General features: G+C 42.1%; 1 long non-coding RNA gene across 1 annotated transcript in view; it reads right to left on the bottom strand.

Moving 5' to 3' along the window:
* Nucleotides 1–18,402, bottom strand: part of LOC144894901 (uncharacterized) — a 93,710-nt gene extending 75,308 nt beyond the window's left edge. Inside the window, exons 1-2 of the long non-coding RNA XR_013625440.1 lie at nucleotides 18,125–18,402; nucleotides 17,986–18,039 (exon numbers count right to left, since the gene is read on the bottom strand). This is a non-coding gene — a long non-coding RNA (uncharacterized LOC144894901). The remainder of the gene's footprint in view (nucleotides 1–17,985; nucleotides 18,040–18,124) is intronic.
* Nucleotides 18,403–20,924: the final 2,522 nt, after the last annotated feature.

Here is a 20,924-nt window from a genome sequence, read left to right as displayed (position 1 = left end):
CAGGAAGTGATCAAATGTAACAGTTACTGATTGTAAAAATTAAAATTATAAAATTAAAAAAAGATGAAATAAAAAAATTGAAAAAAATTAATTTAAAAAATTACTTTATATTAAGAAAGCAGGAAGTGAACAAATCTAACAGTTACTGATTGTAAAAGTACCAGATGGAGGGGTAGGATTTAATAAGCTTTGCTTCTTCCTACTCCTTTTGGACATGTGGAACTGGGAACTGATTATGGGATGCACTCCATTAACTAAAACCATTACCATTACCATATATGTCACATTTAACTTAAATTGACTACTGTGCTTGTGCACACAATATATATAATTCTCAAATGAAAAAAAATACAAGTAATGAATAAATAATTATGAAATAATACACAGTGGAACCTCAATTAGTATTGAGTCAACACGCAAAGTACATAGAAAACCGGTTAAGGACTTTCTTTCGGCTTCTGGACCGAACCCAATGTTCCGTCCCCCCCCAAAAAAATGCTACCAATTATAGCGCTGAAGCTAACCTAACGTACAGTTGGGAGTTTTTGGACTGCAGGAGGAAGCTGGAGCTTTCAGCACTAAGTGCTACACTTTGTTAATTAGCGCCAATTTTAACCCCGACGTGTGACACGAGACCTGCTTTGTTGTTTTTCTGCGTGATGCTCGGAGTTGAGCGAGTGTTTAGTGGTTTGTACTGATTGGCAGCGCTAACGGATCACTACGCCTTAATGAGCTCCGCGTGAGGATCTTTCTATTGACGCCCGCACGCTTCTCTCAGCGGGCCGCCAGCAACATGCCTCACCATCACTTCCTGGAACAACTGTCAACTTTAAAGATTCACCCCTTCCCATTAAGGTCCCCGATGTCCGATGGCGAACTACGTGCCTGCCAGGAATGGTGGAGGGTGGTGGGGGCGGGGGAGGGGGGGGGGGGCGGCGGCCATGCTGATGATGCAGCTCATCCATAACACTAATTGGACAGAGCGGCAGCCGAGGGCCTCCGAGTGATCAAAGCGTCAAAGCCGTGAGCTCAGGCAGCTCCATTTTGTTTTCTTTCTTGCTGTACACACGTCTTGTATTTTATCTCATTAGATGGTGTTCCTAATTTTGTAACCAGAGAGGACGTTGACTCGACAGTGAGACCCTCAAACGATGCACAACGATGAGCCAATTCAAGAAACAATACAAGCAGTTGATGTTTGCTAAATACAAGGATGAAGAGAATTTAAATTTAAAAACTAAAAAAAATTAATTATATTAGGAAAGCAGGAAGTGAACAAATGTAACAGTTACTGATTGTTAAAATTAAAATTAAATGTTGATGGTGTTAAATTTAAATTTAAAAACTAAAAAAAACTTAAATTATATCAGGAAAGCAGGAAGTGAACAAATGTAACAGTTACTGATTGTTAAAATTAAAATTATAAAATTAAAAAAAGATGAAATAAAAAAATTTAAAATTAAAATTAAAATTAAAATTAAAATTAAAATTAAAATTAAAATTAAAATTAAAATTAAAATTAAAATTAAAATTAAAATTAAAATTAAAATTTTGATGGTTGATTAAATTTAAATTTAAAAACTAAAACAAAAATTAAATTATATTAGGAAAGCAGGAAGTGAACAAATATAACAGTTACTGATTGTAAAAATGAAACTTAAAATTAAACTTAACCAGTCATGATGTGCTATATATATCACTATATTGACACTTACTATGGTACCCATTATGTCATTGGATGCTTATATCACCTCCTACTTTGGTACGGGGCAAAAAATTTTTAAAATTTAACAATTCAAAGAAAAAAAAAACCTTATACTATATTAAGAAAGCAGGAAGTGAACAAATGTAACAGTTACTGATTGTAAAAGTACCAGATGGAGGGGTAGGTTTTAATAAGCTTTGCTTTTTCCTACTCCTTTTGGACATGTGGAATTGGGAACTGATTATGGGATGCATTCAATTGTAATCTGATGCATGTTCAAATTAAATAAAACCATTACCATTACAGTGAAATGTAAACAAAACAAAATAAGGTTATTGTGGTAGAGGATGTTTCTTCTAGTCTTCTGGTCTTCTAGTCTTAGGTTCACATGACACATTGACTCACCCCGTGTGGGACGCACAGAGGCGGTCCAGTCAGGTTCCTTGACGATCCATCTATCTTTACTCTGACTCACTCGGCAACGACCACGCTCAAACACAACCCCTCGGTGTGTGTGCGTCTGTTGCTAGTTAGCTCTTAGCAGCTGCAGGCTGTCCGTGGCCCTGCTTAGCACCAACTTGTAAACACATAGAAATCCAATACATGAAGAGCCGACGCGCACTCCTACTTCCCGCCTCCCCTCCTACCACCGTCAGATTACCTCGCCGAGGTATTGATCTCCGGACCGGCTTGTAGCGGCGCAGCTTTAATTAGCATTGTAAAATCCGAGATGAATAGATACATGGGCAGACATGTGCTTCTTTCCCAGGTGGTTGGCGCTGCTGCCTCACAGTCAAAAGGTTGGGAGGTTTAATGCTTTAAAAATGTTTTCCTTGATCTTGTGAGGACTCTTTCTGGGTAGTTCAGACCCCTTCCCATGGTCCTAAAGGTCTAAGTTGTCGGTTGTTGGATTGATGAGTACCACAACTCTTGTCCCAAGTCAGTCGGGACAGGATACGTCTCGGAAAGGATCGCTTGTAAGTCTCCAGCCAACCAGGTGTTGAGACCACAAAGGTCACCAAGCATCTCCAGTCTTGGCAACAAGCAGGAGCTTCCTCCGGGGCCAGGTCAACCTGCCGGAGATCTTAGTTTGATGTCGGATCAGTGGGTCCACGGTCGGCAAAACAAAGTCCATGGTGAATGTGGCTGGTTCTTTGGTGTAGCTCCACGCCGGGGACAACCTCAATGGTTCCGAAGATGTGGACCGGGGAAGCCATAGTCCGGCAGAGTGGCCGGGTCAGTGTTGTAGACCTGGACCCTGGTGCGGCATGATGTAGTGGTGTTTCTAAAGTGGTCTCTAGGGACCGCATCACCTCGGTTGGTGACCTCCAACCCAGGTAAGCAAACCGGACGCCAGACAAAACAGGGATTGGATTAGGAGTTTGGTTTTGGACTCCATAGAAGCGTCATTGGATCAACAAACCCTCAGAGGTTTTGATGTGGATGAATTAATATAATATTCCCAAAAACTGGTCTTATCGCCAAACAATCGCCGTTATGCATGACGAGGGTCTGTGTGCAGTCAAACTCCAGCTGGACCACATCCCTCCTCGTGGTGAAGACAGACCCTGGATGGCCTCAATGTTTGGCAGCACGGAACGTCTGGCTTCCGCCCAGTTAAATCTCTTCCACTTCCCACTCTCCTCCACGGACACGTCGCCAACAGCATCATGGTTGCCGCCGGCTACGCCTCGCAAGCAACTGGGGCTTGTGGAAAAGCTGGCCGGTATCGCCGCCAAGTGCCAGTTTGGCAGCTTTGAACCTGCACTCGTCTCATGTCACGTATGTGGAGGCTACAAACTTTTATATTTTTCCGAAGCCTCATCAGCGTGTGAATGCTCCTCCAGGCCAGATTTGATGTAAAAGTGCAAGCTGTCACCTCAACCTCACATTCCGAGATTTGCAGCACATGTAGAACTAGCTGCTGGAAATATTGATAAACAGTATATTCATCTTGGTCCTAAGAGGCGCCTGCTAAGTCCATCTTTAATAGTCAATGTTGAGACGAAAGTGTCTTTATGTCATTTCCAGGGCCAAATCCGCTCTTAACTTCAGTTCTCAACCACAGGAGTTGCGTCTTCAAGTTTGCTTGGAGGGAATCGATGCACGTTTTGTGTTTTGTGGTTTTTGGCTGCGATTTTTGACTGACAGCGGCGGCATGCGGGCGTGGCGTGAAGGGCCCCTTGGCCTCATCAGATTTGAAGAGTAATGAGCTTGTTTAATTACCAGGAGGAAAATCCTTCATCATCCCTGCAGCCTTATCTATCCTTTCCTGTCACAAGTAACATGGATTTAAAATAAAAAAAAATTAAAAAAAAGTGCCGCCACAAAAGGCCTCAACGCCGGCCTCCATAAGCTGGGAGGAAAGCGGCGCTCACTCCTGTTTATCTGTTGGAGCCATTAAAGTCACACAGACGTGGAATGACTCTGAAGCGTAAAATTACATACTGTACAAGTTTATGGATTAATGTCTGAGGCGGACGTGAGAACCTCTCCGGGTAAAAGAAGTGAATTAAATAATAAATGTCAGGCGGGAGGCGGCTAAACGCTGCTTTTACCGCACGCCATCCTCGGACGGATTTCCATAAAACCTCAGACGTGAAGACGCAAAGACTCCTTCAGCGTTTACAACTTTGGAATAAAACCTCTCGGAAAATAAATGTCAGGTGGATGTACATTAAAGCACGGCTGCAGATCAAATTTCAATGGAATGTATTTAGACCTGCGTGATGGCTGGAAGATATCATACACACAACACACACACAACACACACAAACCCCGCCCTATATAACACACACACACACACACATACGGGGCATTGATTCCAATTTGCAACCACATGTGTCTTATTTGCAACAAAGTTAAGACTGGACTGCATCCATCAAATCGTCAAACCATCAAACCTAGGACACTAGGACACCAGGACACCAGGAAACCAGGACACTAGGACACTAGGACACTAGGACAAGACTGGACTGCATCCATCCAACCCCCCTCAAACCATAAAACCTAGGACACCAGGACACCAGGACACTAGGACAAGACTGGACTGCATCCATCCAACCCCCTTCAAACCATAAAACCGAAGACACTAGGACACCAGGACAAGACTGGAGTGCATCCATCCAACACCCTCAATCAATCAAACCTAGGACAGCAGGACATGAGGACACACCAGGACACTAAGACACCAGGATAAGACTGGACTGCATCTATCCAACCCCCTCAAACCATCAAACCTAGGACACAAGGACACAAGGACATGAGGACAAGACTGGACTGCATCTATCCAACCCCCTTAAACCATCAAACCTAGGACACCAGGACACATCAGAACACCGGGACAAGACTGGACTGCATCTATCCAATCCCCTCAAACCATCAAACCTCGGACACTAGGACACGAGGACACCAGGATAAGACTAGACTGCATCCATCCAACCACCCTCAAACCATAAAACCTAGGACACCAGGACACTAAGACACCAGGACAAAACTGGACTGTATCCATCCAACCCCCTCAAACCATAAAACCTAGGACACCAGGACACCAGGACACACCAGGACACTAGGACACCAGGATAAGACTGGACTGCATCCATCCAACCCCCTCAAACCATCAAACCGAGGACACCAGGACAAGACTGGACTGCATTTATCCAACCCCATCAAACCTAGGACACTGGACACTAGGACACTAGGACACCGGGACAAGACTGGACTGCATCTATCCAACCCCATCAAACCTAGGACACTAGGACACCGGGACAAGACTGGACTGCATCTATCCAACCCCATCAAACCTAGGACACAAGGACACCGGGACAAGACTGGACTGCATCCATCCAACCCCCTCAAACCATCAAACCTAGGACTCTAGGACACCAGGGCACCAGGTCAAGACTGGACTACATCCATCCAACCCCCTCAAACCATCAAACCTAGGACTCTAGGACACCAGGGCACCAGGTCAAGACTGGAGTACATCCATCCAACCCCCTCAAACCATCAAACCTAGGACACCAGGACACTAGGACATTCGGACACCAGGACACTCGGACACTAGGAGTATTGGGTTGGTATCATCGGTTTGGACCCAGTATCGGTTAGAAGCGTAAAAAAAAGGGCGGCAGAGATAAAAGCACATACAATAAAACGCGGTTGTGTTACTGTAGTATAAAAGTGTTGCGTTTATTTAACGGTTAAAGCGTTGGTGCACGGCGACGTGAACGTCTACTCAGCGGTTCCCGCCGACTTGAAAAGCACCTCGGCGGGGGATGACACCTGCAAGCAGCGAGACGTCGGTACGCAATCACAATGTAAACTTTTGTTTGCGCGGGTTTTCGTCTCCGTCTCTCCGTCTCTCCGGGTGTTGCTGCTTGACAAGCTCAAATCCGGAATTGTCACTCCGGCAGACAAGTAAGACAAACCTGCCATCAACTTCGGAAAGGTAGGATGCTTTGCTCCAAAATGCACAAATGCGGCATTTCACACTTGCCCGGGGAAAAAAAAGCGCCTGTTTCCCGGCCGGCCTCCATCAAAGTCGCTGAGCCGTTCAACAATTCAACTGCTGACATGTTTTCTTCCTTGGCTTTTTTTTTTTTTTGTGCGCCGTCACAACTTATTTGATACGTTTACAAGGCGTATAAACGCCAGCTGAAACCTGCCGCCTTGACGCCACTTCAGGACGGAACGCTGACAAGAAAAAATAAAATAAAATAAAAAATAAAGGCTCAATGTGACTTTTGGAGAATTGTTCTGTCGTCCCCTCGGGGCGCTCGCTGGAGCAGAGAGCATGCTGGGAGACGGCGGCTCTTCCTCGGCGCGCGTTACGAGCTCCAGATTGTTAAGTGTCAGCTTCTCGCTGCGTCGAGCGCAGAGGCGACAACAAAAAGACATCTGTGGCGACGCCGCGAGACACCGCGGCGCGGGAAGCTGGCCGTTAGCATGTTAGCATGTTAGCATGCGTGCTAGCAAGAAGGTATCATATTTTCCTGACCTTCAGGTGAGGAGGTTAGCATGTTTTGATCAACTTATAGGGGAGTTATGTTGCTGTTTCAACTTCCAGCATTCGGTGCCAGCGCAATTGACTTGCGCATGGCAAGTTTTGCAGTCGCCTGCGACGTCAACCCTTAGTTGATGGTGGATATTCGTGGATATTTTTAAAAAAAAAACGTTCCCTGCTGTCAATTAAAAATCTCCATTCCCACAGTGCCGTTGTAAAACGATTTCTTCCTCCCACGCCGATACGCGTGCATGGACTGTTTTGCACATGCCAAAATAAAAGTGGCGCTGCAGCCATGGACTGTTAAGCCAATGAGAATTTCAATAAGCGGCACCATAAGAAACATAAGACACATTCGGAGTTATGTTGCTGTTTCAACTTCCACCATTCGGCGCCTGCGCGAGAGACTTTTGAGTGGCGAGTTTTACACTCGCCTGCGACGTCGACCCCTAGCTGTTGCTCACTTCGTGGATATTTTTTAAAACCGTTCCCTGCTGTCAATTAAAAATCTCCATTCCCACAGTGACGTTTTAAAACGATTTCTTCCTCCCACGCCGATACGCGTGCATGGACTGTTTTGCACATGCCAAAATAAAAGTGGCGCTGCAGCCATGGACTGTTAAGCCAATGAGAATTTCAATAAGCGGCACCATAAGAAACATAAGACACATTCGGAGTTATGTTGCTGTTTCAACTTCCACCATTCGGCGCCTGCGCGAGAGACTTTTGAGTGGCGAGTTTTACACTCGCCTGCGACATCGACCCCTAGTTGTTGCTCACTTCGTGGATATTTTTAAAAACCGTTCCCTGCTGTCAATTAAAAAATCTCCATTCCCACAGTGACGTTTTAAAACGATTTCTTCCTCCCACGCCGATACGCGTGCATGGACTGTTTTGCGCATGCCAAAATAAAAGTGGCGCTGCAGCCATGGACTGTTAAACCAATGAGAATTTCAATAAGCGGCACCATAAGAAACATAAGACACATTCGGAGTTATGTTGCTGTTTCAACTTCCACCATTCGGCGCCTGCGCGAGAGACTTGTGCGTGGCGAGTTTTACACTCGCCTGCGACGTCGACCCCTAGTTGTTGCTCACTTTGTGGATATTTTAAAAAACCGTTCCCTGCTGTCAATTAAAAAAATCTCCATTCCCACAGTGCCGTTTTAAAACGATTTCTTCCTCCCACGCCGATACGCGTGCATGGACTGTTTTGCGCATGCCAAAATAAAAGTGGCGCTGCAGCCATGGACTGTTAAACCAATGAGAATTTCAATAAGCGGCACCATAAGAAACATAAGACACATTCAGAGTTATGTTGCTGTTTCAACTTCCACCATTCGGCGCCTGCGCGAGAGACTTGTGCGTGGCAAGTTTTACACTCGCCTGCGATGTTGACCACTGGTTGTTGCTCACCTTGGCGGCGTCTGCATGACAGCTGTTCCCTGCTGTGAATGAAAAATCTCTATTCCTACAGTGCCGTTTTAAAACGATTTCTTCCTTCTACGCCGATACACGTGCATGGGCTGTTTTGCGCATGCCAAAAAACTGCTAAGGCAATCAGAATTTCAGGCACCATAATAAACATTCGGAGTGCCAGCAAAGTAGCGTTACTTTCATTGGTTTATTTGTTAGCAACATGCACGTGGCGCTCTTATTTTGAAGGCTGGAAGTGGCTCATGCGTTAACAATGCTGTCTGTCGCCGATGGCGTCGGCGTCAACATGTCCGACTGCGTGACAAACAGCTGATAGATATTAGCCGATTCTCATGTTCAACGCTATGCTAACAGCTGCCTGTGATAAACACACCGGGCGGTCGGGTGGGCAGATAAGGCGGAGGATGGATTTAAGTGATGCCGCTGTAGCGGGCAGGCGAGCGAATCAAACGCACCTAGCGTGAGGCGAAGAAGGGGGGGGGGGCAATGCCTTGGCTTTGATGCCAGATCCACTTTAGATCCTTCACATGGGAACGCTGGGAGCACGGCGGCCGGGCAAGTCCACGCCGTTAAAGCCTCTCTGCCCGCGCAGCGGTGGTCTTTTTATCGCTCCACGTTGGGCCGGCCGTTAATGGCCGCCGGCTCTAATTCCACCTATAAACTATTTTTTACAGCTGAGCTTCTGCTCACGCTCGGACCCAAACGAAACGCTGGCGCACGGCGGCGTTAATTCCCTCCATAAACTGTTGATGGAGTTGTACATCAGTTCTATGTACACTTGTGCACGTCGTCCTGCGGGCCTTTGTGGGGCCGCAAAGGTTGACTTTTACTTCCTGCTACAAAATCATCTCCCAATGCTGCGCTTCATGAAGACAGAGATGATCTCCCCCTTCAAAATAAGAGCTCAAAGCGACTGAAGTATAAACAACAAACAACGGCAGTCGAGGAGTGTTCGACACAGTCGATGTTATCGTCTTACTTTCTCTTGTTGGGTATTAGGAGCCTAAATGTGACTATAGGGTTGTTATACCATGCCCAGTGTGCTCTAATAATATTAATAAACTGTATTTAGAAGGTCCTAAACAGGTTTTTTATGCTCTAACTCCCGAAAAGATTCCACATCCAATCGTTTACCACAGAGATTTCCCCTACTTATTATAAATAAAAATGCATTTCTGTGTGTGATTAAATGTGATTAATTCTGAGTTAATTATGGACAAAATGTGATATTATTATATATATTTATTAATAATCATTCTTCATTATTAATAATTATAGATAAAATGCATTTCTGTGTGTGATTGAATGTGATTAATTCTGAGTTAACTATGGACAAAATGTGATATTATTATATATAATTATTAATAATCATTCTTCATTATTAATAATTATAGATAAAATGCATTTCTGTGTGTGATTAAATGTGATTAATTCTGAGTTAACTATGGACAAAATGTGATATTATTATATATAATTATTAATAAATACCAATAATTATTAATAATATTAATAATTCTTATTAACTAGTATTAATTATTATTATTTATATTATTATAAACTATTATTAATAATTATTTATTATTATTATGAATAATTATAGATAAAATGCATTTCTCTGTGTGATTAAATATGATTAATTCTGAGTTAACTATGGACAAAACGATATTATATAAAATTATTATTAATTATTATTACTTTTTTATTACTTTTTATTAATATTTATTATTATATATTATTAGTTATTGGTATTAATTATTTAGTAGTAGTAGTATTTATTGTTATTTATTATTAATTATTATTATTTATTATTTATTATTATTATTAGATATTATTAAATATTTAATTGGATTGTCAGCCCTAGCTGTTACCTCGGTGAGACATTCGGGTGTACTTGGATGTTTGTGTACTTGCAGCCCTTTGCTGCTGTTTCATTTTAGTAAACACCTGCTGATCGCCCCCCCCCCCCTCCCCGAAACGTTATTTTTGTTTGAAATTTCTTACCATGTGATTTTATTTTAATTTCACCCGCAAAGCGCAGCATGAGGCGTCACGCGCCTCCAGCGGAGCCTGTTATTTGGCCGTGTGGAGCCGCGTGGCGGACACCTGCCTGCCAGATTAATTACACCCCCGACAACGCGGCAATGCTGCTAAATCACAACTCACCAGAGCAGGTGCGTCCTGGTAATGCCGCTCCTTTTTTTTTAAAGATTAAAAATCAGCTACGCTATAAGGACACAAGTATTGGGACAGCGACAAACGGCGACAGGAAGTGAAATGTGGAGAAAATGTGGTAAATGTTTTTTTTTTTTTTTACAGATTGTATGGCTTCTACTTCATATTTTGGAGGTCAGAGGTCATTAGTTCCGCCGCAGCAGAGTCCTCCAAGAATGGCTATTGGCTACTTCCACAAGAAGGTACAACACCCTGGACTGGTGGCCAGCCAATCACAGGGCACATATAGACAAACAACCATTCACACTCACATTCATACCTATGGACAATTTGGAGTCGCTAATTAACCTAGCATGTTTTTTTTTTTTTCGGAATGTGGGAGGAAACCGGAGTACCCGGAAAAAACCTACGCATGCACGGGGAGAACATGCAAACTCCACACAGAGATGGCCGATGGTGGAATTGAACTCGGGTCTCCTAGCTGTGAGGCCTACATTTAGCCCTCAATTTAGTCATGTTTGTCTATAAGGCAGGAAGACCATTGATCAAATTTACTTAAGATTTGTCAGATCAAAATACAAGACTTCTTCCTGAATCTGCACTCTCAGCATCATTCATACATTCATTCATTCATTTTCTACCGCTTATCCTCAACGAGGGTGGAATTGAACTCGGGTCTCCTAGCTGTGAGGTCTGCGCGCTAACCACTCGTCCACCGTGCAGCCCAAGAATTGTGGATGATGGGCAAAATTCCACAAAAAGGTACAACACCCTGGACTGGTGGCCAGCCAATCCCAGGGCACATATAGACAAACAACCATTCACACTCACATTCATACCTATGGACAATTTGGAGTCGCTAATTAACCTAGCATGTTTTTGGAATGTGGGAAGAAACCGGAGTACCCAGAGAAAACCCACGCATGCACGGGGAGAACATGCAAACTCCACACAGAGATGGCTGAGAGTGGAATTGAACTCGGGTTTCCTAGCTGTGAGGCCTGCACGCTAACCACTCGACCACCGTGCAGCCCAAGAATTGCGGATGATGGGCAAAATTCCACAATTAACCTGCAAAAACATGCTAATTAACCTAGCATGTTGTTTTTTTTTTGGAATGTGGGAGGAAACCGGAGTACCCGGAAAAAACCTACGCATGCACAAGGAGAACATGCAAACTCCACACAGAGATGGCAGAGAGTGGAATTGAACTCGGGTCTTCTATCTGTGAGGTCTGAGCGCTAACCACTCGACCACCGTGCAGCCCGATAGTTGAGTTAGTATGTCTTTTTCTTTTCGTGATACGATGCCTGGAACTTTTTTCCCCAAGCCAAGCCCGGCACGGAATGGCACGGCACGGCACGGATCACCAACATGACTTGTGTTGTTGGAATCCTGTTTTAGATTTATTATCCGACTTCTACAAAGTGTTTACCTGGAAAAAAAAAAAAAAGATAGATTTTGCATTCTCCAAAGCAAATGAGAATAGCATTTTGTACATTTTAGACGGAAAATGGAAAACTAGTTTTTTTTCCCTGTCTCTTTCCTGTTGTTTTCCGCTCAAAACAATCAACAGCAAACAGCTTTGGACAGATGCAAATCACCTCATTAACTCCGCAACCTAAATCCATTCGGCAGCGAGTGAGGAGAACGAGCGCAAGGAGAGGAAACGGGAATAGACAGGAAGGCTGGAAAAGAGTTAAAAAAAAAAAAAAAATCCTGATAAAACATCTGCTGGATTGGCCCATCTGTGCCAAGCGGAGCGAACAAGCGAGGGAGGGAGACGGTGGTGGGCGAGCGGGAAGAAGAGGAGAAAGGAGGTGGAGATGGAGGCATTGTGCCCACGTCAACAAGTGCCAGAAATTGTTTTGAGGGGGGGGAAAAAAAGGCGCCATAATGAAGGCGGGGGCAGTGCGAAAATCCCCCAGCTAGCGCTAAATCCCCAAGGAAACAATTAAAATGCCATTGTTTCTCACGGCTAGCTAGCTCGAATTGACGACTCCCTCTCTGCTTTGCACCTTTTCAGATAGTAGCCGTTCTTCTCCCCACTCCCACCGCCACCGCCGCCGCCGCCGCCGACGACGACTCACAGCAAACGTGCTGTTTTCCTCATTTCTGACTCCATTTCAAGGGGATTTAGCGATTGATACGCCTGCGGCCTTGCTGATCGCCTGCCACTGGAAGAGCTCAAGTGGAGCAGAGGGAGGCTCGCAGGTCAGCAGAGGACAAGATGTCTGCTCGATTATAGTCGCAATGGGAGGGATTATCCTCCTGCTAAAAAAAAAAAAAAAAAAAAAAAAGATTATCGCATTCTGCCGGCATGCTGCATCATGGGCTCACAAGCGGCTGAAGAGCGGCGTTGAAACACAGCCACAAACGCACAAAGACGCGCCCCCGTGTGAGACGGCAACATGGCCGACGAGACACCAACCCCCGTAAAATAGCTTCAGACTAATCCAGTCCGAGTAAAAACGAGCACAGTACAGGAGGTCCTCGGTTTTTTACCGATGAGTACCGTGGAGATTTAGCGTCACGGGTCACGCTTGAGTAGCGGTCTCAACAAAACCGCCAGGGTGAAGGTGGGTCCAGCATCCTGAAGTCGTCGCTTCACTGTTGATACTGACACTGGTGTTTTTGACGGGTACTATTTAGCGCAGGTGACGACCTGTGAGGCGTCTTTGTCTTAAACTACACACTCTCAGATATTTGTGCGGCGTTTTTCTGTCCTTGTTAGACCCAGTTTGTGCTGAGTAGTTAACGGTCCTGATCTCATTTATTTTCATTGTTTGTGAAATGCATGAAAATGCATTCACTCTCAGATATGTCTTCTTGCACAGTTCTGCATCGTTTTTGTGTCCTTGTTAGACCCAGTTTGTGCTGCTCTCTGAAGGGAGTAGTTAACAGCATGGTAAGAGATTTTAGTTTTAGTTTTAGCTAATCTATTAGCCTTATAAAATGATGAACTTGGATTAGCAGCCATACCAGGAGATTGATGCAGAGGACTGACAGTTGTTGATAGTAGGCCTCTATGCAAAAATGTACATCCTTCTTTGAAAATCATATCATTCATTTTCATTGTTTGGGAAATGGATAAAAATGTTTGTGAAATGGAAAAAAATTGTTCACAAAATGCATGAAAATTAGTTTTTCTTTGGAAAACAAAGACATTTGCCCTAAACTACACAGTCAAATATGCAGCGTTTTTCTGTCCTTGTTAGACCCAGTTTGTGCTGCTCTCTGACGGGAGTAGTTAACAGCATGGTAAGAGATTTTAGTTTTACTTTGGATTTTTAGATGGCTTTTCTAATCATCTATTAGCCTTATAAATTGGAGAAATGAAAAATGGAAAAAAAAACATTTGTGAAATGCAAGATTTTTTGTCTTTGAAAAACAAAGAAATTTACAAGTGATCCCAAAATTTTGAGCGGTAGTGTATGTCTTTATTAGATAATATTTTACACTTAATTCTTATCACATGATAATTTTTCCACTACCTCGTTTTACTAAAATTACAACTTCATTCATTGTTTGGTTTGTTTGTTATACTTTATATTATGCAAAAATGTACATCCTTCTTTGAAAATTATCTGATTCGTTTTCATTGTTTGTGAAATAGAAAAAATTGTTTGCAAAATGCATGAAAATTTGTTTTTCTTTGAAAAACAAAGACATTTGTCTTACACTACAACCTCAAATATGCAGCGTTTTTCTGTCATTGTTGGACCCAGTTTGTGCTGCTCTCTGAAGGGAGTAGTTAACAGCATGGTAGGAGATTTTAGTTTTAGTTAAGATATTAATTTTCGTTGTTTGTGAAATGGATAAAAATGTTTGTGAAATGGAAATTTTTTATTTTTTTGAAAAGCAAATTTTTTTTTTTGGAAAACAAAAATTTGCAAGATGATCCCAAACTTTTGAGCGATAGTGTAGTTTCTAGATACGCCACTTTTATGACCTCTGTCTCATTTTGGACAGCCTTTCACTTCAATGATGATTGATGGCTTTCCTTTTCTTTGGCGCACCGAATGTGCAAAAGGTAAGCAAACTGTTGTCAGGTGAGTCTACGGACCAACACTGTTATTTAAACATTTGAAACTCATGCACTAAGTGCACTAAGTGCACTAAGTACACAAGTGTGTTAATTAATGCATGCCCTGAAGTCCTACACAACGCTATTTTCCTCCAGCAAAGCTAATATTTCCTCTCATCTACGGCGCCTGTGAAGAGAAAAAAAAAACAAAGACTAAGTAACATCTCCCGAGTAAAAGACATTTACTGATGACACAAATTATTCCGGGAAAGTCAAACAGTTTGCCGTGTTGTGTCGTGCAAACTAAAAAGGAAATTAGCGAGTTTATTGTGAATGCCGGCTTTGATTAGCGTGTTTGCTTTTATAGTAGGTCAGAGACATTTTGCAAATGTTACACAAACACACACACACACATATATTCACAGTCAATTGGTTGGATTCCGAGTGCCCCCCCCCATCCCTAATAATTGGAGCAAGACAAGGTGATAAATGGCGGTCTGGAAGCTGAGTCGTTTGAGCGTGCGGAGGAAAAAAAAAGAAGCCGGCATTAAGCCGCCATCAATCCAGCGCACCAAATCAACTTATCCTCTTCCCGCGTTTGATAAATCCACTTCCCGTGCATTAACCTCGCATGCTGAAACATCCCAGGTGGAAAAATGGCCGCCTGATCTTTGGCACTTCACCGGAAGCGCACCTTTTAGCCAATATTGAGTTTTCTGTATCCAATCACGGCATGGAAAAAACCCTCACATCAAATACAACCATTACCATCAGGAATAATAATAATAATAATATAAAAATAAAAATAAATAATAATAAATAAATAATGAAATAAAAAATAAAATAAAATAAAAAATATAAAATAAAAAAATAAATAAAATAATAAATAAAAATAAAATAAAAAATAATATAAAATAAAAATAATAATAATAATTACCAGCAGGGTACCAACATGTCATCGATCACAACAGAACGCCATGCTGCCACAACTTTTTGTAAATCCCACATCATAAAAAAAGCCCTTTCTACATGTCACATGACATCAGTCAGCTGACATGAATCCCCCTCGCGATTCACAGAGAAAATGCCTTTATGTAATCGTTGATGGAACGTAGAATGTACATGAAGTGTATACACTGCATAATTAATGCTACGTAGCTAGTAGTTATGTACACCAAGGGGTGCCCAACCGCCGGGCCGGGGACAGGTACCGGTTCCGTGGCGCATTTGCTACCGGGCCGCGCGGAAATAATAAATCAATTATTAACGACTCGCTGTCTCCCATCACACCTTGATGGGACCGTCTCGTCACTCAGGCCACTCCCACTGATAAATATTATTTATTTATTTATATATATATATAAATAATTAATAATAATAATAAAATTTATATATATATAATGTATTATTATTTATTTATTTTTGTATTATTGTATTTATTGTTATATATATATATAATATTTATTTATTTATTGTTTCATATAGTATATATATTATTTATATTTATTTATTTATTCATTTATTTTGCCGGTCCGTGGGAAAAAAAGACCCAAATCCCACCGGTCGGTGGTGCAAAAAAAAAAAAAAAAAAAAAAATTTGGGGAACCCCTGATATGTACACAAGTACAGTACATTGCCACAGATTGAAACCCCCGATGAACATTTTGCAGTGATGGATTTTAAGGAGCTTCTACGAAAAAAAAAAAAAAAACTTTTTTTTTTATATACCTGACTGCTGCACCCCGTCCGGTTTTTAGCCTGGTTTTAGCTCGGAATAAATGTTTGGATATTGTTTTATTTTATTATTTAATTTTTTATTTAATTTTTGTTGTGTGTTGTGTGTTGAATGTTTGGATATTGTATTTTTTGTATTTATTTTATTTTATTTATTATTATTATTATTATTATTATTATTATTATTATTATTATTATTATTATTATTATTATTATTATTATTATTATTATTATTATTATTATTATTATTATTACAGTAAGCAGAGCTTCAAAATACAAAAAGAATAAACGGGAGTGATACAAAAAAACTGAGCGAACAAGCATTAAAGTGACATCGGTTGTTAGCGAGCTCATCAAAACTTTGAGACCGCAGCTCGAAAAAAACAAGCAGCGCACGCCCACGTCGTAAAAAGCCGATAATGACCAGGCGCCTTCATTTCACAGGAAGCAATCGATCGACAAGAAAACTGGGGGAAAACATGAGCGCCCTCCGGTGGCATCCATTGGTCAATGACCTGCCGAGTCGACTCAGTCTTGTATTTTCTATCAAACGCCAGCAATCCGCAGGCAAGCGGCAAAATAATAATTGATGACCTTGATTTACAGGACAGGTGGAATTGATTGAAATGAATTTGTCGGGATGCGAGGACACGTTTATTGCGCCGACACAAAGATTTATGTCACAAATTGAAGTGGCGGTACTCCTTTTTTTTTTGCCAAGTATATAATCTATCACCTCTTTAAAATGCAATTATGTATTATCAGACTAATGGCGGAACACAATCTGGAGCAGGGGCGAGACGGCGGGGGGGGGGGGGGGCGTAACGGGGGGGGGGTAGGCTAATCAGTGCGAGAGTGCAAATCAAATGTGGAGTAGAGTTTAAAAGCACTCAGCAAAAGTTTCCACACGCGTGTAATTATATGTGAGCGCATGTTTGATGCCAGGCGGATAAATAAAAGGGTGGCAAACGCAAACGCAGCAGAGGTGTGTTTGTCTTCTCATTACCTTGAAATGTCTTCTACTCTGACTTGACTGCCTTACGTAACGACACACGCGGTGTCAGATGTGCCGCCGCCATCGCCGTCGCCGTCGCCGCAAAAATAACAACCTCGACATCAGTGCACTTTTACTTTGCCTCCACTCTACTTTGCTACTTTAGAAAAGACTTTCCCCGACCTTTGACCCACGCAAATGCTGACAGCATGAAAAAATAAAAAAAATTGAGACCAAATTGTTTGTGTACTTACCGGGACGAGAACCAAGAGTTGAGCATCGGACATTTCACATGAATGGAGTCCAGTGATGATTTACTTCATGTATATTTCTGACTGGCAATGCCATATTTTCTATACTACTTAAATATCTGCGTTGTAATGTTACATTTTTTTATGTTATTATAATTTTATTATTCTCCGGAATCTTCTTTTTTTATATAAAATATAAAAAAATAAAATAAAATGACAAAAAAATTTAAAAAAATTACATAAATAATAATTACTATTATAATTAATAATAAAGTATTATTATTAATATTAATAATTATTAATACTTTAATTTAATAAACAAATAATAAACATTAAAAATAAATATTAAAAATTATAAAATAAAGTTAAAACAAATAATAATAACTTCAATGATATTAGGAAAGCAGGAAGTGAACAAATGTAACAGTTACTGATTGTAAAAGTACCAGATGGAGGTGTAGGATTTAATAAGCTTTGTTTCTTCCTACTCCTTTTGGACATGTGGAACTGGGAACTGATTATGGGATGCATTCAATTGTAATCTGATGCATGTTCAAATGAAATTAAACCATTATCATATATATATATATTTTTGCATCCTCACTAATCCGATGCATCTGATTGGATGCATGCAGTAAACATTCAGGAAGTGCATTCCTACCTTTCGTCTCGGCCGGTCCGCTGAGCTGAGAAATGTCGGAGTAAAGCAGGAAGTCTGAAGAGGATGAAAAAAAAAAATGTAGTGACAGGCGTTAAAAAGCCGAGGACACCGATGGCGAGGTTTAAAAATGATATTTTACCCTTAAACTGTTTGGAGAGCCTCTCGGCAGGCGGGGTCATGAATCAGCCTGTCCGGCGGTCCTTCAGGCGTTTCCGCGGGACAGCGGTGCGGGTCGGCGGCGGCGGCGAAGGAGGCCGTGACAGGTGAGTCGTCCCCGCCTCTTCATCATTTAAGGTTTAATCGAAGCTGCCACCTGTTACGACCTCTGCCGCCGCCGCTTCCCCGACCCCCCCCCCTTTCATCCATCTCCGGACTCGGAAGAGAAGCGCAGCGGGGACCGAGCTCGGCGGTGATCACATCAGGACCAGAAGTGGACCACCTGTCGGAACAAATACTGGGGAGTAAATAATGGATCGGGGACACATCGTCCTGGTAAAACGATGATTCCTAACCACTGTGGGGAGCGATCATCCGGTGATCCGGATATGATTCCGGTGGGAAATAATCCAAATAATGCATCTATTTATGCTAGCAAACTATCGGTTGAGTGGGAGGAGACCAGGGTTTGATTCCACCCTCGGCCATCTCTGTGTGGAGTTTGCATGTTCTCCCTGTGCATGCGTGGGTTTTCTCCGAGTACTCCGGTTTCCTCCCACATTCCAAAAAAAAAAACATGCTAGGTTAATTAGCGACTCCAAATTGTCCATAGGTATGAATGTGAGTGTGAATGGTTGTTTGTCTATATGTGCCCTGTGATTGGCTGGACGCCAGTCCAGGGTGTTGTACCTTCTTGTGGAATTTTGCCTATCATCCGCAATTCTTGGGCTGCACGGTGGACAAGTGGTTAGCGCAGACCTCACAACGAGGAGACCCGAGTTCAATTCCATAATCGGATATCTCCATGTGGAGTTTGCATGTTCTCCCCGTGCATGCGTGGGTTTTCTCCGGGTACTCCGGTTTCCTCCCACATTCCAAAAAAAACATGCTAGGTTAATTAGCGACTCCAAATTGTCCATAGGTATGAATGTGAGTGTGAATGGTTGTTTGTCTATATGTGCCCTGTGATTGGCTGGCCAACAGTCCAGGGTGTACTCCACCTTTCGCCTGAAGACAACTGGGATAGGCTCCAGCAGCACAAACTGGGTCTAACAAGGACAGAAAAACGCTGCACAACTGTGCAAGAAGACATATCTGAGAGTGTTTTCCAAAGAAAAACACATTTTCATGCTAGCACATTTAATGCTAGCGGCATGTCCCATGATTGACGGATTCGAGGCACTTTTGGCATCGTAGTATTCAGGTTGGACATGTTCTTGTTTTTGCAACTTCTTCTATTTGTTATTGTGGAAAATACAAACTGCAGAGCACATGTTTTTTTTTTCGTTCCGTAGCGCCAGCCTCTCCATCTTGCTAGTCCCACCGTGACCTTTGCAGACAGATAAACAGGAAACGTCCGTTATGGATTTCAATCGCGGGTGTTGCACTCGGGGGCAGCGCGATCGATACATCATCCTAAAAGTAAAATCTGCGTTTGCCAATTATTGTGTGTCATGTAGGCCCGCGCGGGTGAGTAATCGGCCAATTTACGGCGCGCCGGGCCGAGCTAAGTGCGACTGGCGGTAAGTCGTCATAAATCGTGCGCCGTCTTCGTCGCAACCCGACATGTAATTAAGTTTCCAAAACGCACATGTTAATCTGGGCTACGTGCGGGCGTTCAAACGGCGTCCGCATGGTAAGAGATTTTAGTTTTAGTTTAGATTTTTAGATGGCTTTTCTAATCATCTATTAGCCTTATAAAATGATGAACTTGTTGATAGTAGGCCTCTATGCAAAAATGTACATTTTCTTTGAAAATCAACTGATTCATTTTCATTGTTTGGGAAATGGATAAAAATGTTTGGGAAATGCATGAAAATGTGTTTTTTTCTTTGGAAAACACTGTCTTCTTGCACAGTTGTGCAGCGTTTTTGTGTCCTTGTTAGACCCAGTTTGCGCTGCTCTCTGAAGGCAGTAGTTAACAGCATGGTAAGAGATTTTTGTTTAGATTTTTAAATGGGTTTATTAATCATCTATTAGCCTTATAAAATGATGAACTTGGATTAGCAGCCATACCAGGAGATTGATGCAGAGGACTGACAGTTGTTGATAGTAGGCCTCTATGCTAAAATGTACATCCTTCTTTGAAAATCATCTCATTCATTTTCATTGTTTGTGAAATGGATAAAAATGTTTGGGAAATGCATGAACATGTGTTTTTCTTTGGAAAACACTGTCTTCTTGCACAGTTGTGCAGCGTTTTTCTGTCCTTGTTAGACCCAGTTTGCGCTGCTCTCTGAAGGCAGTAGTTAACAGCATGGTAAGAGATTTTAGTTTTAGTTTAGATTTTTAAATGGGTTTATTAATAATCTATTAGCCTTATAAATTGATGAACTTGGATTAGCAGCCATACCAGGAGATTGATGCAGAGGACTGACAGTTGTTGATAGTAGGCCTCTATGCAAAAATGTACATCCTTCTTTCAAAATCATCTCATTCATTTTCATTGTTTGGGAAGTGGATAAAAATGTTTGGGAAATGCATGAAAATGCGTTTTTCTTTGGAAAACACTGTCCTCTTGCACAGTTGTGTAGCTTTTTTGCGTCCTTGTTAGACTAAGTTTGCGCTGCTCTCTGAAGGGAGTAGTTAACAGCATGAAAATTTGTTTTTCTTCATAAAACTAAGAAATTTGCAAGTGATCCCAAACTTTTGAGCGGTAGTGTACTATAGCGGTTTTTCCGAGCAGGCGAGCCCATCTTTCCACCTTGCTAACACACTAAACTCGCTTTGCAGTATAACCACGTAGTGTATTTTTTTTTTTTATGTCTGAGTTAGGAGTGTAT

The sequence above is a fragment of the Doryrhamphus excisus genome, linkage group LG23 (genome assembly GCF_037039965.1).
Source record: "Doryrhamphus excisus strain RoL-2023G ecotype Guam linkage group LG23, RoL_Dexc_Guam_v1.1, whole genome shotgun sequence".
In the NCBI taxonomy this organism is placed as follows: domain Eukaryota; kingdom Metazoa; phylum Chordata; class Actinopteri; order Syngnathiformes; family Syngnathidae; genus Doryrhamphus; species Doryrhamphus excisus.
The sequence above is the reverse complement of the archived record's forward strand: the minus strand, read 5'-3'. Positions and strand labels throughout refer to the sequence as shown.